Here is a 12,504-nt window from a genome sequence, read left to right on the forward strand (position 1 = left end):
TAAATACAAAAGGCACAATGCCGACTTAAGTACAAGAGGACTGACACTCTCACTTTCTATGATTTGAACAGCTCCTGTGAATCCAGTTTCAGATTCCGATGCTTGACTTCAGGTTTCGTGTATACCTTGGACGTTCTTATTGACGATGAAACACAGAAATTGCATCGAAATTAAATTCAAAAGGCTCAATGTCGACTTATGTACAAGGGGACTGACACTCTACCTTTCTATGATTTGAACGTCTCCTGTGAGTCCAGTTTTAGATTCCGATGCTTCAATTCAGGTTTACTGTATCCCTTGGACCCTCTTATTGACGATGAAACACAGAAATCGCATCCGTATTTGATACAAAAGGCATAATGTCGACTTAAGTACGAGAGGATAGACACTCTCACTTTCTATGATTTGAACCTCTCCTCTGAGCCCAGTTTTAGATTCCGATGCTTCACTTCTGGTTTCCTGTATACCTTGGACATTCTTATTGACTATGAAACACAGCAATTGCATCCGAATTTAATACAAATGGCACAATGCCGACTTAAGTACAAGAGGACTGACACTTTCACTTTCTATGAATTGAACCTCCCCTGTGAGTCCAGTTTTAGATTCCGATGCTTCACTTCAGGTTTACTGTATACCTTGGACCTTGTTAATGACGATGAAACACAGAAATTAAATCCGAATTTAATACAAAAAGCCTAATGCCGACTTAAGTACAAGAGGACTGACACTCTCACTTTCTATGATTTGAACCTCTCCTGTGAGTCCAGTTTTAGATTCCGATTTTTTACTTCAGTTTTTCTGTATCCGTTAAACCTTCTTTTTGACGATGAAGCTCAGAAATTGCATCGGAATTAAATTCAAAAGGCACAATGCCGACTTAAGTACAAGAGGACTGACACTCTAACTTTCTATGATTTGAACCTGTCCTGTGAGTCCAGTTTTAGATTCCGATGCTTCACTTCCGGTTTACTGTATACCTTGGACCTTCTTATTGACGATGAAACACAGAAATTGCATCCGAAATTAATACAAAAGTCACAATGCCGACTTAAGTACAAGAGGACTAACACTCTCACTTTCTATGATTTGAACCTCTCCTGTGAGTCCAGTTTTAGATTCTGATGCTTCACTTCAGGTCTACTGTATCCCTTGGACCTTCTTATTGACCATGAAACAAAGACATTGCATCCGAATTTAATACAAAAGGCACAATGCCGACTTAAGGAAAAGAGGACTGACACTCTCACTTTCTATGATTTGAACCTCTCCTGTGACTCCAGTTTTAGATTCCGATGCTTGACTTCAGGTTTCGTGTACACCTTGGACGTTCTTATTGACGATGAAACACAGAAATTGAATTCGAATTTAATACAAACGGCACAATGCCGACTTAAGTACAAGAGGACTGACACTCTACATTTCTATGATTTGAACCTCTCCTGTGAGTCCAGTTTTAGATTCCGATGCTTCACTTCAGGTTTACTGTATCCCTTGGACCCTCATATTGACGATGAAACACAGAAATCGCATCCGAATTTAATACAAAAGGCATAATGCCGACATAAGTACGAGAGGATATACGCTCTCACTTTCTATGATTTGAACCTCTCCTGTGAGCCCAGTTTTAGATTCCGATGCTTCACTTCTGGTTTCCTGTATACCTTGGACTTTCTTAATGACGATGAAACACAGCAATTGCATCCGAATTCAATACAAAAGGCACAATGCCGACTTAAGTACAAGAGGACTGACACTTTCACTTTCTATGAATTGAACCTCCCCTGTGGGTCCAGTTTTAGATTCCGATGCTTTACTTCAGGTTTACTGTATACCTTGGAAATTCGTATTGACGATGAAACACAGAAATTGCATCCGAATGTAATACAAAAGGCACAATGCCGACTTAAGTACAAGGGGACTGACACTCTCACTTTCTATGATTTGAACCTCTCCTGTGAGTCCAGTTTTAGATTCCGATGCTTCACTTCAGGTTTACTGTATCCCTTGGACATTCTTATTGACGATGAAACACAGAAATTGTATCCGAATTTAATACAAAATTCACAAAGCCGACTTAAGTACAAGAGGACTGACACTCTCACTTTTTATGATTTGAACCTCTCCTGTGAGTCCAGTTTTAGATTCCGATGCCTCACTTCAAGTCTACTATATACCTTGGACCTTCTTATTGACGATGAAACACAGAAATTGCATTCGAATTAAATTCAAAAGGCACAATGCCGACATAAGTACAAGAGGACTGACTCTCGAACTTTCTATGATTTGAACCTCTCCTGTGAGTCCAGTTTTAGATTCCGATGCTTGACTTCAGGTTTCGTGTACACCTTGGACGTTCTTATTGACGATGAAACACAGAAATTGCATCCGAATTTAATACAAAAGGCACAATGCAAACTTAAGTACAACAGGACTGACACTCTCACTTTCTATGATTTGAACACCTCCTGTGAGTCCAGTTTCAGATTCCGATGCTTGTCTTCAGGTTTCGTGTATACCTTGGACGTTCTTATTGACGATGAAACACAGAAATTGCATCGGAATTAAATTCAAAAGGCACAATGCCGACTTAAGTACAAGAATACTGACACTCTACCTTTCTATGATTTGAACGTCTCCGGTGAGTCCAGTTTTAGATTCCGATGCTTCACTTCAGGTTTACTGTATCCCTTGGACCCTCTTATTGACGATGAAACACAGAAATCGCATCCGAATTTAATACAAAAGGCATAATGCCGACTTAAGTACGAGAGGATAGACACTCTTACTTTCTATGATTTGAACCTCTCTTGTGAGCCCAGTTTTAGATTCCGATGCTTCACTTCAGGTTTACTGTATACCTTCGACCTTCTTAATGACGATGAAACACAGAAATTGCATCCGAATTTAATACAAAAGGAATAATGCCGACTTAAGTACAAGAGGACTGACACTCTCACTTTCTATGATTTGAACCTCTCCTGTGAGTCCAGTTTTAGATTCCGATGCTTCACTTCAGGTTTACTGTATTCGTTGGAACTTCTTTTTGACGCTGAAGCTCAGAAATTGCATCGGAATTAAATTCAAAAGGCACAATGCCGACTTAAGTACAAGAGGACAGACACCCTACCTTTCTATGATTTGAACCTCTCCTGTGAGTCCAGTTTTAGATTCCGATGCTTCACTTCAGGTTTACTGTACAGCTTGGACCTTCTTATTGACGAGGAAACACAGAAATCGCATCCGAATTTAATACAAACGGCACAATGCCGACTTAAGTACATGAGGACTGACACTCTCACTTTCTATGATTTAAACCTCTCCTGTGAGTCCAGTTTTAGATTCCGATGCTTCACTTCAAGTTTACTGTATCACTTGGACCTTCTTATTGTCGATGAAACACAGAAATTGCATCCGAATTTAATACAAAAGGCACAAGGCTGACTTAGGTACAAGAGGACTGACACTCTCACTTTCTATGATTTGAACCCCTCCTGTGAGTCCAGTTTTAGATTCCGATGCTTCACTTCAGGTTTACTGTATACCTTGGACGTTCTTATTGACGATGAAACACAGAAATTGTATCGGAATTACATTCAAAAGGCACAATGCGGACTTAAGTACAAGAATACTGACACTCTACCTTTCTATGATTTGAACGTCTCCAGTGAGTCCATTTTTAGACTCCGATGCTTCACTTCAGGTTTACTGTATCCCTTGGACCCACTTATCGACGATGAAACACAGAAATCGCATCCGAATTTAATACAAAATGCATAATGCCGACTTAAGTACGAGAGGATAGACACCCTCACTTTCTATGATTTGAACCCCTCCTGTGAGCCCAGTTTTAGATTCCGATGCTTCACTTCAGCTTTACTGTATCCCTTGGACCCTCTTATTGACGATGAAACACAGAAATCGCATCCGAATTTAATACAAAAGGCATAATGCCGACTTAAGTACAACAGGACTGACACTCTATCTTTCCATGATTTGAACCTCTCCTGTGAGTCCAGTTATACATTTCGATGCTTTACCTCAGGTTTCCTGTATACCTTGGACCTTCTTATTGACGATGAAACACAGCAATAGCATCCGAATTTAATACAAAAGGCACAATGCCGACTTAAGGAAAAGAGGACTGACACTCTCACTTTCTATGATTTGAACCTCTCCTGTGAGTCCAGTTTTAGATTCCGATGATTCACTTCAGGTTTACTGTATCCCTTGGACTTTCTTGTTGTCGATGAAACACAGAAATTGCATCCGAATTTAATACAAAAGGCACAAGGCTGACTTAAGTACAAGAGGACTGACACTTTCAATTTTGTATGATTTGAACAACTCCAGTGAGTCAATATTTAGATTCCCATGCTTCACTTCAGGTCTACTGTATCACTTGCACCTTCTTATTGACGATGAACCACAGAAATTGCATCCGAATGTAATACAAAAGGCATAATGCCGACTTAAGTACAAGAGGACTGACAATCTCACTTTTTATGATTTGAAACTCTCCTGTGAGTCCAGTTTTAGTTTCCGATTTTTCAATTCATGTTTACTGTATCCTTTGGACCTTCTTTTTGACGATGAAGCTCAGAAATTGCATCGGAATTAAATTCAAAATGCACAATGCCGACTTAAGTTTAAGAGGACTGACACTCTACCTTTCTATGAATTGAACCTCGCCAGTGAGTCCAGTTTTAGATTCCGATGCTTCACTTCAGGTTTACTGTATCCCTTGGACCCTCTTATTGACGATGAAACACAGAAATCGCATCCGAATTTAATACAAAAGGCATAATGCCGACTTAAGTACAAGAGGAGTGACACTCTATCTTTCCATGATTTGAACCTCTCCTGTGAGTCCAGTTTTAGATTCCGATGCTTCACCTCAGGTTTCCTGTATACCTTGGACCTTCTTATTGACGATGAAACACAGAAGTTGCAACCGAATTAAATTCGAAAGGCACAATGCCGACATAAGTACAAGAGGACTGACTCTCTAACTTTCTATGATTTGAACTTCTTCTGTGAGTCCAGTTTTAGATTCCGATGATTCATTTCAGGTTTACTGTATCCCTTGGACTTTCTTATTGACGATGAAACACAGCAATTGGATCCGAATTTAATACAAAAGGCACAATGCCGACTTAAGTACAAGAGGAGTGACACTCACACTTTCTATGATTTGAACCTCTCCTGTGAGTCCAGTTTTTAATTCCGATGCTTCACTTCAGGTTTACTGTATCCCTTGGACCCTCATATTGACGATGAAACACAGAAATCGCATCCGAATTTAATACAAAAGGCATAATGCCGACATAAGTACGAGAGGATAGACACTCTCACTTTCTACGATTTGAACCTCTCCTCTGAGCCCAGTTTTAGATTCCGATGCTTCACTTCTGGTTTCCTGTATACCTTGGACATTCTTATTGACTATGAAACACAGCAATTGCATCCGAATTTAATACAAATAGCACAATGCCGACTTAAGTACAATTGGACTGACACTTTCACTTTCTATGAATTGAACCTCCCCTGTGAGTCCAGTTTTAGATTCCGATGCTTCACTTCAGGTTTACTGTATACCTTGGACCTTCTTAATGACGATGAAACACAGAATTTGCATCCGAATTTAATACAAAAGGCATAATGCAGACTTAAGTACAAGAGGACTGACACTCTCACTTGCTATGATTTGAACCTCTCCTGTGAGTCCAGTTTTAGATTCCGATTTTTTACTTCAGGTTTACTGTGTCCGTTAGACCTTCTTATTGACGATGAAGCTCAGATATTGCATCACAATTAAATTCAAAAGGCACAATGCCGACTTAAGTACAAGAGGACTGACACTCTAACTTTCTATGATTTGAACCTGTCCTGTGAGTCCAGTTTTAGATTCCGATGCTTCACTTCCGGTTTACTGTATACCTTGGACCTTCTTATTGACGATGAAACACAGAAATTGCATCCGAAATTAATACAAAAGTCACAATGCCGACTTAAGTACAAGAGGACTGACACTCTCACTTTCTATGATTTGAACCTCTCCTGTGAGTCCAGTTTTAGATTCTGTTGCTTCACTTCAGGTCTACTGTATCCCTTGGACCTTCTTATTGACCATGAAACAAAGACATTGCATCCGAATTTAATACAAAAGGCACAATGCCGACTTAAGGAAAAGAGGACTGACACTCTCACTTTCTATGATTTGAACCTCTCCTGTGACTCCAGTTTTAGATTCCGATGCTTGACTTCAGGTTTTGTGTACACCTTGGACGTTCTTATTGACGATGAAACACAGAAATTGCATTCGAATTTAATACAAACGGCACAATGCCGACTTAAGTACAAGAGGACTGACACTCTACATTTCTATGATTTGAACCTCTCCTGTGAGTCCAGTTTTAGATTCCGATGCTTCACTTCAGGTTTACTGTATACCTTGGAAATTCGTATTGACGATGAAACACAGAAATTGTATCCGAATTTAATACAAAATTCACAAAGCCGACTTAAGTACAAGAGGACTGACACTCTCACTTTTTATGATTTGAACCTCTCCTGTGAGTCCAGTTTTAGATTCCGATGCTTGACTTCAGGTTTCGTGTACACCTTGGACGTTCTTATTGACGATGAAACACAGAAATTGCATCCGAATTTAATACAAAAGGCACAATGCCAACTTAAGTACAACAGGACTGACACTCTCACTTTCTATGATTTGAACACCTCCTGTGAGTCCAGTTTCAGATTCCGATGCTTGTCTTCAGGTTTCGTGTATACCTTGGACGTTCTTATTGACGATGAAACACAGAAATTGCATCGGAATTAAATTCAAAAGGCAGAATGCCGACTTAAGTACAAGAATACTGACACTCTACCTTTCTATGATTTGAACGTCTCCAGTGAGTCCAGTTTTAGATTCCGATGCTTCACTTCAGGTTTAGTGTATCCCTTGGACCCTCTTATTGACGATGAAACCCAGAAATCGCATCCGAATTTAATACAAAAGGCATAATGCCGACTTATGTACGAGAGGATAGACACTCTCACTTTCTATGATTTGAACCTCTCTTGTGAGCCCAGTTTTAGATTCCGATGCTTCACTTCAGGTTTACTGTATACCTTGGACCTTCTTAATGACGATGAAACACAGAAATTGCATCCGAATTTAATACAAAAGGAATAATGCCGACTTAAGTACAAGAGGACTGACACTCAAACTTTCTATGATTTGAACCTCTCCTGTGAGTCCAGTTTTAGATTCCGATGCTTGACTTCAGGTTTCGTGTACACCTTGGACGTTCTTATTGACGATGAAACACAGAAATTGCATTCGAATTTAATACAAACGGCACAATGCCGACTTAAGTACAAGAGGACTGACACTCTACATTTCTATGATTTGAACCTCTCCTGTGAGTCCAGTTTTAGATTCCGATGCTTCACTTCAGGTTTACTGTATACCTTGGAAATTCGTATTGACGATGAAACACAGAAATTGTATCAGAATTTAATACAAAATTCACAAAGCCGACTTAAGTGCAAGAGGACTGACACTCTCACTTTTTATGATTTGAACCTCTCCTGTGAGTCCAGTTTTAGATTCCGATGTTTGACTTCAGGTTTCGTGTACACCTTGGACGTTCTTATTGACGATGAAACACAGAAAGTGCATCCGAATTTAATACTAAAGGCACAATGCCAACTTAAGTACAACAGGACTGACACTCTCACTTTCTATGATTTGAACACCTCCTGTGAGTCCAGTTTCAGATTCCGATGCTTGTCTTCAGGTTTCGTGTATACCTTGGACGTTCTTATTGACGATGAAACACAGAAATTGCATCGGAATTAAATTCAAAAGGCAGAATGCCGACTTAAGTACAAGAATACTGACACTCTACCTTTCTATGATTTGAACGTCTCCAGTGAGTCCAGTTTTAGATTCCGATGCTTCACTTCAGGTTTAGTGTATCCCTTGGACCCTCTTATTGACGATGAAACACAGAAATCGCATCCGAATTTAATACAAAAGGCATAATGCCGACTTAAGTACGAGAGGATAGACACTCTCACTTTCTATGATTTGAACCTCTCTTGTGAGCCCAGTTTTAGATTCCGATGCTTCACTTCAGGTTTACTGTATACCTGGGACCTTCTTAATGACGATGAAACACAGAAATTGCATCCGAATTTAATACAAAAGGAATAATGCCGACTTAAGTACAAGAGGACTGACACTCACACTTTCTATGATTTGAACCTCTCCTGTGACTCCAGTTTTAGATTCCGATGCTTGACTTCAGGTTTCGTGTACACCTTGGACGTTCTTATTGACGATGAAACACAGAAATAGCATTCGAATTTAATACAAACGGCACAATGCCGACTTAAGTACAAGAGGACTGACACTCTACATTTCTATGATTTGAACCTCTCCTGTGAGTCCAGTTTTAGATTCCGATGCTTCACTTCAGGTTTACTGTATACCTTGGAAATTCGTATTGACGATGAAACACAGAAATTGTATCCGAATTTAATACAAAATTCACAAAGCCGCCTTAAGTACAAGAGGACTGACACTCTCACTTTTTATGATTTGAACCTCTCCTGTGAGTCCAGTTTTAGATTCCGATGCATGACTTCAGGTTTCGTGTACACCTTGGACGTTCTTATTGACGATGAAACACAGAAATTGCATCCGAATTTAATACAAAAGGCACAATGCCAACTTAAGTACAACAGGACTGACACTCTCACTTTCTATGATTTGAACACCTCCTGTGAGTCCAGTTTCAGATTCCGATGCTTGTCTTCAGGTTTCGTGTATACCTTGGACGTTCTTATTGACGATGAAACACAGAAATTGCATCGGAATTAAATTCAAAAGGCAGAATGCCGACTTAAGTACAAGAATACTGACACTCTACCTTTCTATGATTTGAACGTCTCCAGTGAGTCCAGTTTTAGATTCCGATGCTTCACTTCAGGTTTAGTGTATCCCTTGGACCCTCTTATTGACGATGAAACACAGAAATCGCATCCGAATTTAATACAAAAGGCATAATGCCGACTTAAGTACGAGAGGATAGACACTCTCACTTTCTATGATTTGAACCTCTCTTGTGAGCCCAGTTTTAGATTCCGATGCTTCACTTCAGGTTTACTGTGTACCTTGGACCTTCTTAATGACGATGAAACACAGAAATTGCATCCGAATTTAATACAAAAGGAATAATGCCGACTTAAGTACAAGAGGACTGACACTCACACTTTCTATGATTTGAACCTCTCCTGTGAGTCCAGTTTTAGATTCCGATTTTTTACTTCAGGTTTACTGTATTCGTTGGACCTTCTTTTTGACGTTGAAGCTCAGAAATTGCATCGGAATTAAATTCAAAAGGCACAATGCCGACTTAAGTACAAGAGGACAGACACCCTACCTTTCTATGATTTGAACCTCTCCTGTGAGTCCAGTTTTAGATTCCGATGCTTCACTTCAGGTTTACTGTATACCTTGGACCTTCTTATTGACGAGGAAACACAGAAATCGCATCCGAATTTAATACAAACGGCACAATGCCGACTTAAGTACATGAGGACTGACACTCTCATTTTCTGTGATTTAAACCTCTCCTGTGAGTCCAGTTTTAGATTCCGATGCTTCACTTCAGGTTTACTGTATCACTTGGACCTTCTTATTGACGATGAAACACAGAAATTGTATACGAATTTAATACAAAAGGAACAATTCCGACTTAAGTACAAGAGGACTGACACTCACACTTTCTATGATTTGAACCTCTCCTGTGAGTCCAGTTTTAGATTCCGATGATTCACTTCAGGTTTACTGTATCCCTTGGACTTTCTTATTGTCGATGAAACACAGAAATTGCATCCGAATTTAATACAAAAGGCACAAGGCTGACTTAAGTACATGAGGACTGACACTCTCACTTTCTATGATTTGAACCCCTCCTGTGAGTCCAGTTTTAGATTCCGATGCTTCACTTCAGGTTTACTGTATACCTTGGACGTTCTTATTGACGATGAAACACAGAAATTGTATCGGAATTACATTCAAAAGGCACAATGCGGACTTAAGTATGAGAATACTGACACTCTACCTTTCTATGATTTGAACGTCTCCAGTGAGTCCATTTTTAGACTCCGATGCTTCACTTCAGGTTTACTGTATCCCTTGGACCCACTTATTGACGATGAAACACAGAAATCGCATCCGAATTTAATACAAAAGGCATAATGCCGACTTAAGTACGAGAGGATAGACACTCTCACTTTCTATGATTTGAACCCCTCCTGTGAGCCCAGTTTTAGATTCCGATGCTTCACTTCAGGTTTACTGTATCCCTTGGACCCTCTTATTGACGATGAAACACAGAAATCGCATCCGAATTTAATACAAAAGGCATAATGCCGACTTTAGTACAACAGGACTGACACTCTAACTTTCCATGATTTGAACCTCTCCTGTGAGTCCAGTTTTACATTTCGATGCTTTACCTCAGGTTTCCTGTATACCTTGGACCTTCTTATTGACGATGAAACACAGAAATTGCATCCGAATTAAATTCGAAAGGCACAATGCCGACATAAGTACAAGAGGACTGACTCTCTAACTTCCTATGATTTGAACTTGTTCTGTGAGTCCAGTTTAAGTTTCCGATGATTCATTTCAGGTTTACTGTATCCCTTGGACTTTCTTATTGACGATGAAACACAGCAATAGCATCCGAATTTAATACAAAAGGCACAATGCCGACTTAAGGAAAAGAGGACTGACACTCTCACTTCCTATGATTTGAACCTCTCCTGTGAGTCCAGTTTTAGATTCCGATGATTCACTTCAGGTTTACTGTATCCCTTGGACTTTCTTGTTGTCGATGAAACACAGAAATTGCATCCGAATTTAATACAAAAGGCACAAGGCTAACTTAAGTACAAGAGGACTGACACTTTGAATTTTGTATGATTTGAACAACTCCAGTGAGTCAATATTTAGATTCCGATGCTTCACTTCAGGTCTACTGTATCACTTGCACCTTCTTATTGACGATGAACCACAGAAATTGCATCCGAATGTAATACAAAAGGCATAATGCCGACTTAAGTACAAGAGGACTGACAAACTCACTTTCTATGATTTGAAACTCTCCTGTGAGTCCAGTATTAGTTTCCGATTTTTCAATTCAGGTTTACTGTATCCTTTGGACCTTCTTTTTGACGATGAAGCTCAGAAATTGCATCGGAATTAAATTCAAAATGCACAATGCCGACTTAAGTACAAGAGGACTGACACTCTACCTTTCTATGAATTGAACCTCGCCAGTGAGTCCAGTTTTAGATTCCGATGCTTCACTTCAGGTTTACTGTATCCCTTGGACCCTCTTATTGACGATGAAACACAGAAATCGCATCCGAATTTAATACAAAAGGCATAATGCCGACTTAAGTACAAGAGGACTGACACTCTATCTTTCCATGATTTGAACCTCTCCTGTGAGTCCAGTTTTAGATTCCGATGCTTCACCTCAGGTTTCCTGTACACCTTGGACCTTCTTATTGACGATGAAACACAGAAGTTGCAACCGAATTAAATTCGAAAGGCACAATGCCGACATAAGTACAAGAGGACTGACTCTCTAACTTTCTATGAATTGAACTTCTTCTGTGAGTCCAGTTTTAGATTCCGATGATTCATTTCAGGTTTACTGTATCCCTTGGACTTTCTTATTGACGATGAAACACAGCAATTGGATCCGAATTTAATACAAAAGGCACAATGCCGACTTAAGTACAAGAGGACTGACACTTTCACTTTCTATGAATTGAACCTGCCCTTTGAGTCCAGTTTTAGGTCCGATGCTTCACTTCAGGTTTACTGTATACCCTGGACCTTGTTATTGACGAGGAAACACAGAAATAGCATCCGAATTTAATACAAACGGCACAATGCCGACTTAAGTTCAAGAGGACTGACACTCTCACTTTCTATGATTTAAACCTTTCCTGTGAGTCCAGTTTTAGATTCCGATGCTTCACTTCAGGTTAACTGTACCCCTTGGACCTTCTTATTGACGATGAAACACAAAAATTGTATACGAATTTAATACAAAAGGCACAATTCCGACTTAAGTACAAGAGGACTGACACTCACACTTTCGATGATTTGAACCTCTCCTGTGAGTCCAGTTTTAGATTCCGATGATTCACTTCAGGTTTCCTGTATACTTTGGACCTTCTTATTGACGATGAAACACAGAAATTGCATCCGAATTTAATACAAAAGGCACAATGCCGACTTAAGGAAAAGAGGACTGACACTCTCACTTTCTATGATTTGAACCCCTCCTGTAAATCCAGTTTTAGATTCCGATGATTCACTTCAGGTTTACTGTATCCCTTGGACTTTCTTATTGTCGATGAAGCACAGAAATTGCATCCTAATTTAATACAAAAGGCACAAGG

The sequence above is a fragment of the Schistocerca serialis genome, chromosome 2 (assembly GCF_023864345.2).
Source record: "Schistocerca serialis cubense isolate TAMUIC-IGC-003099 chromosome 2, iqSchSeri2.2, whole genome shotgun sequence".
Taxonomy (NCBI): Eukaryota; Metazoa; Arthropoda; class Insecta; order Orthoptera; family Acrididae; genus Schistocerca; species Schistocerca serialis.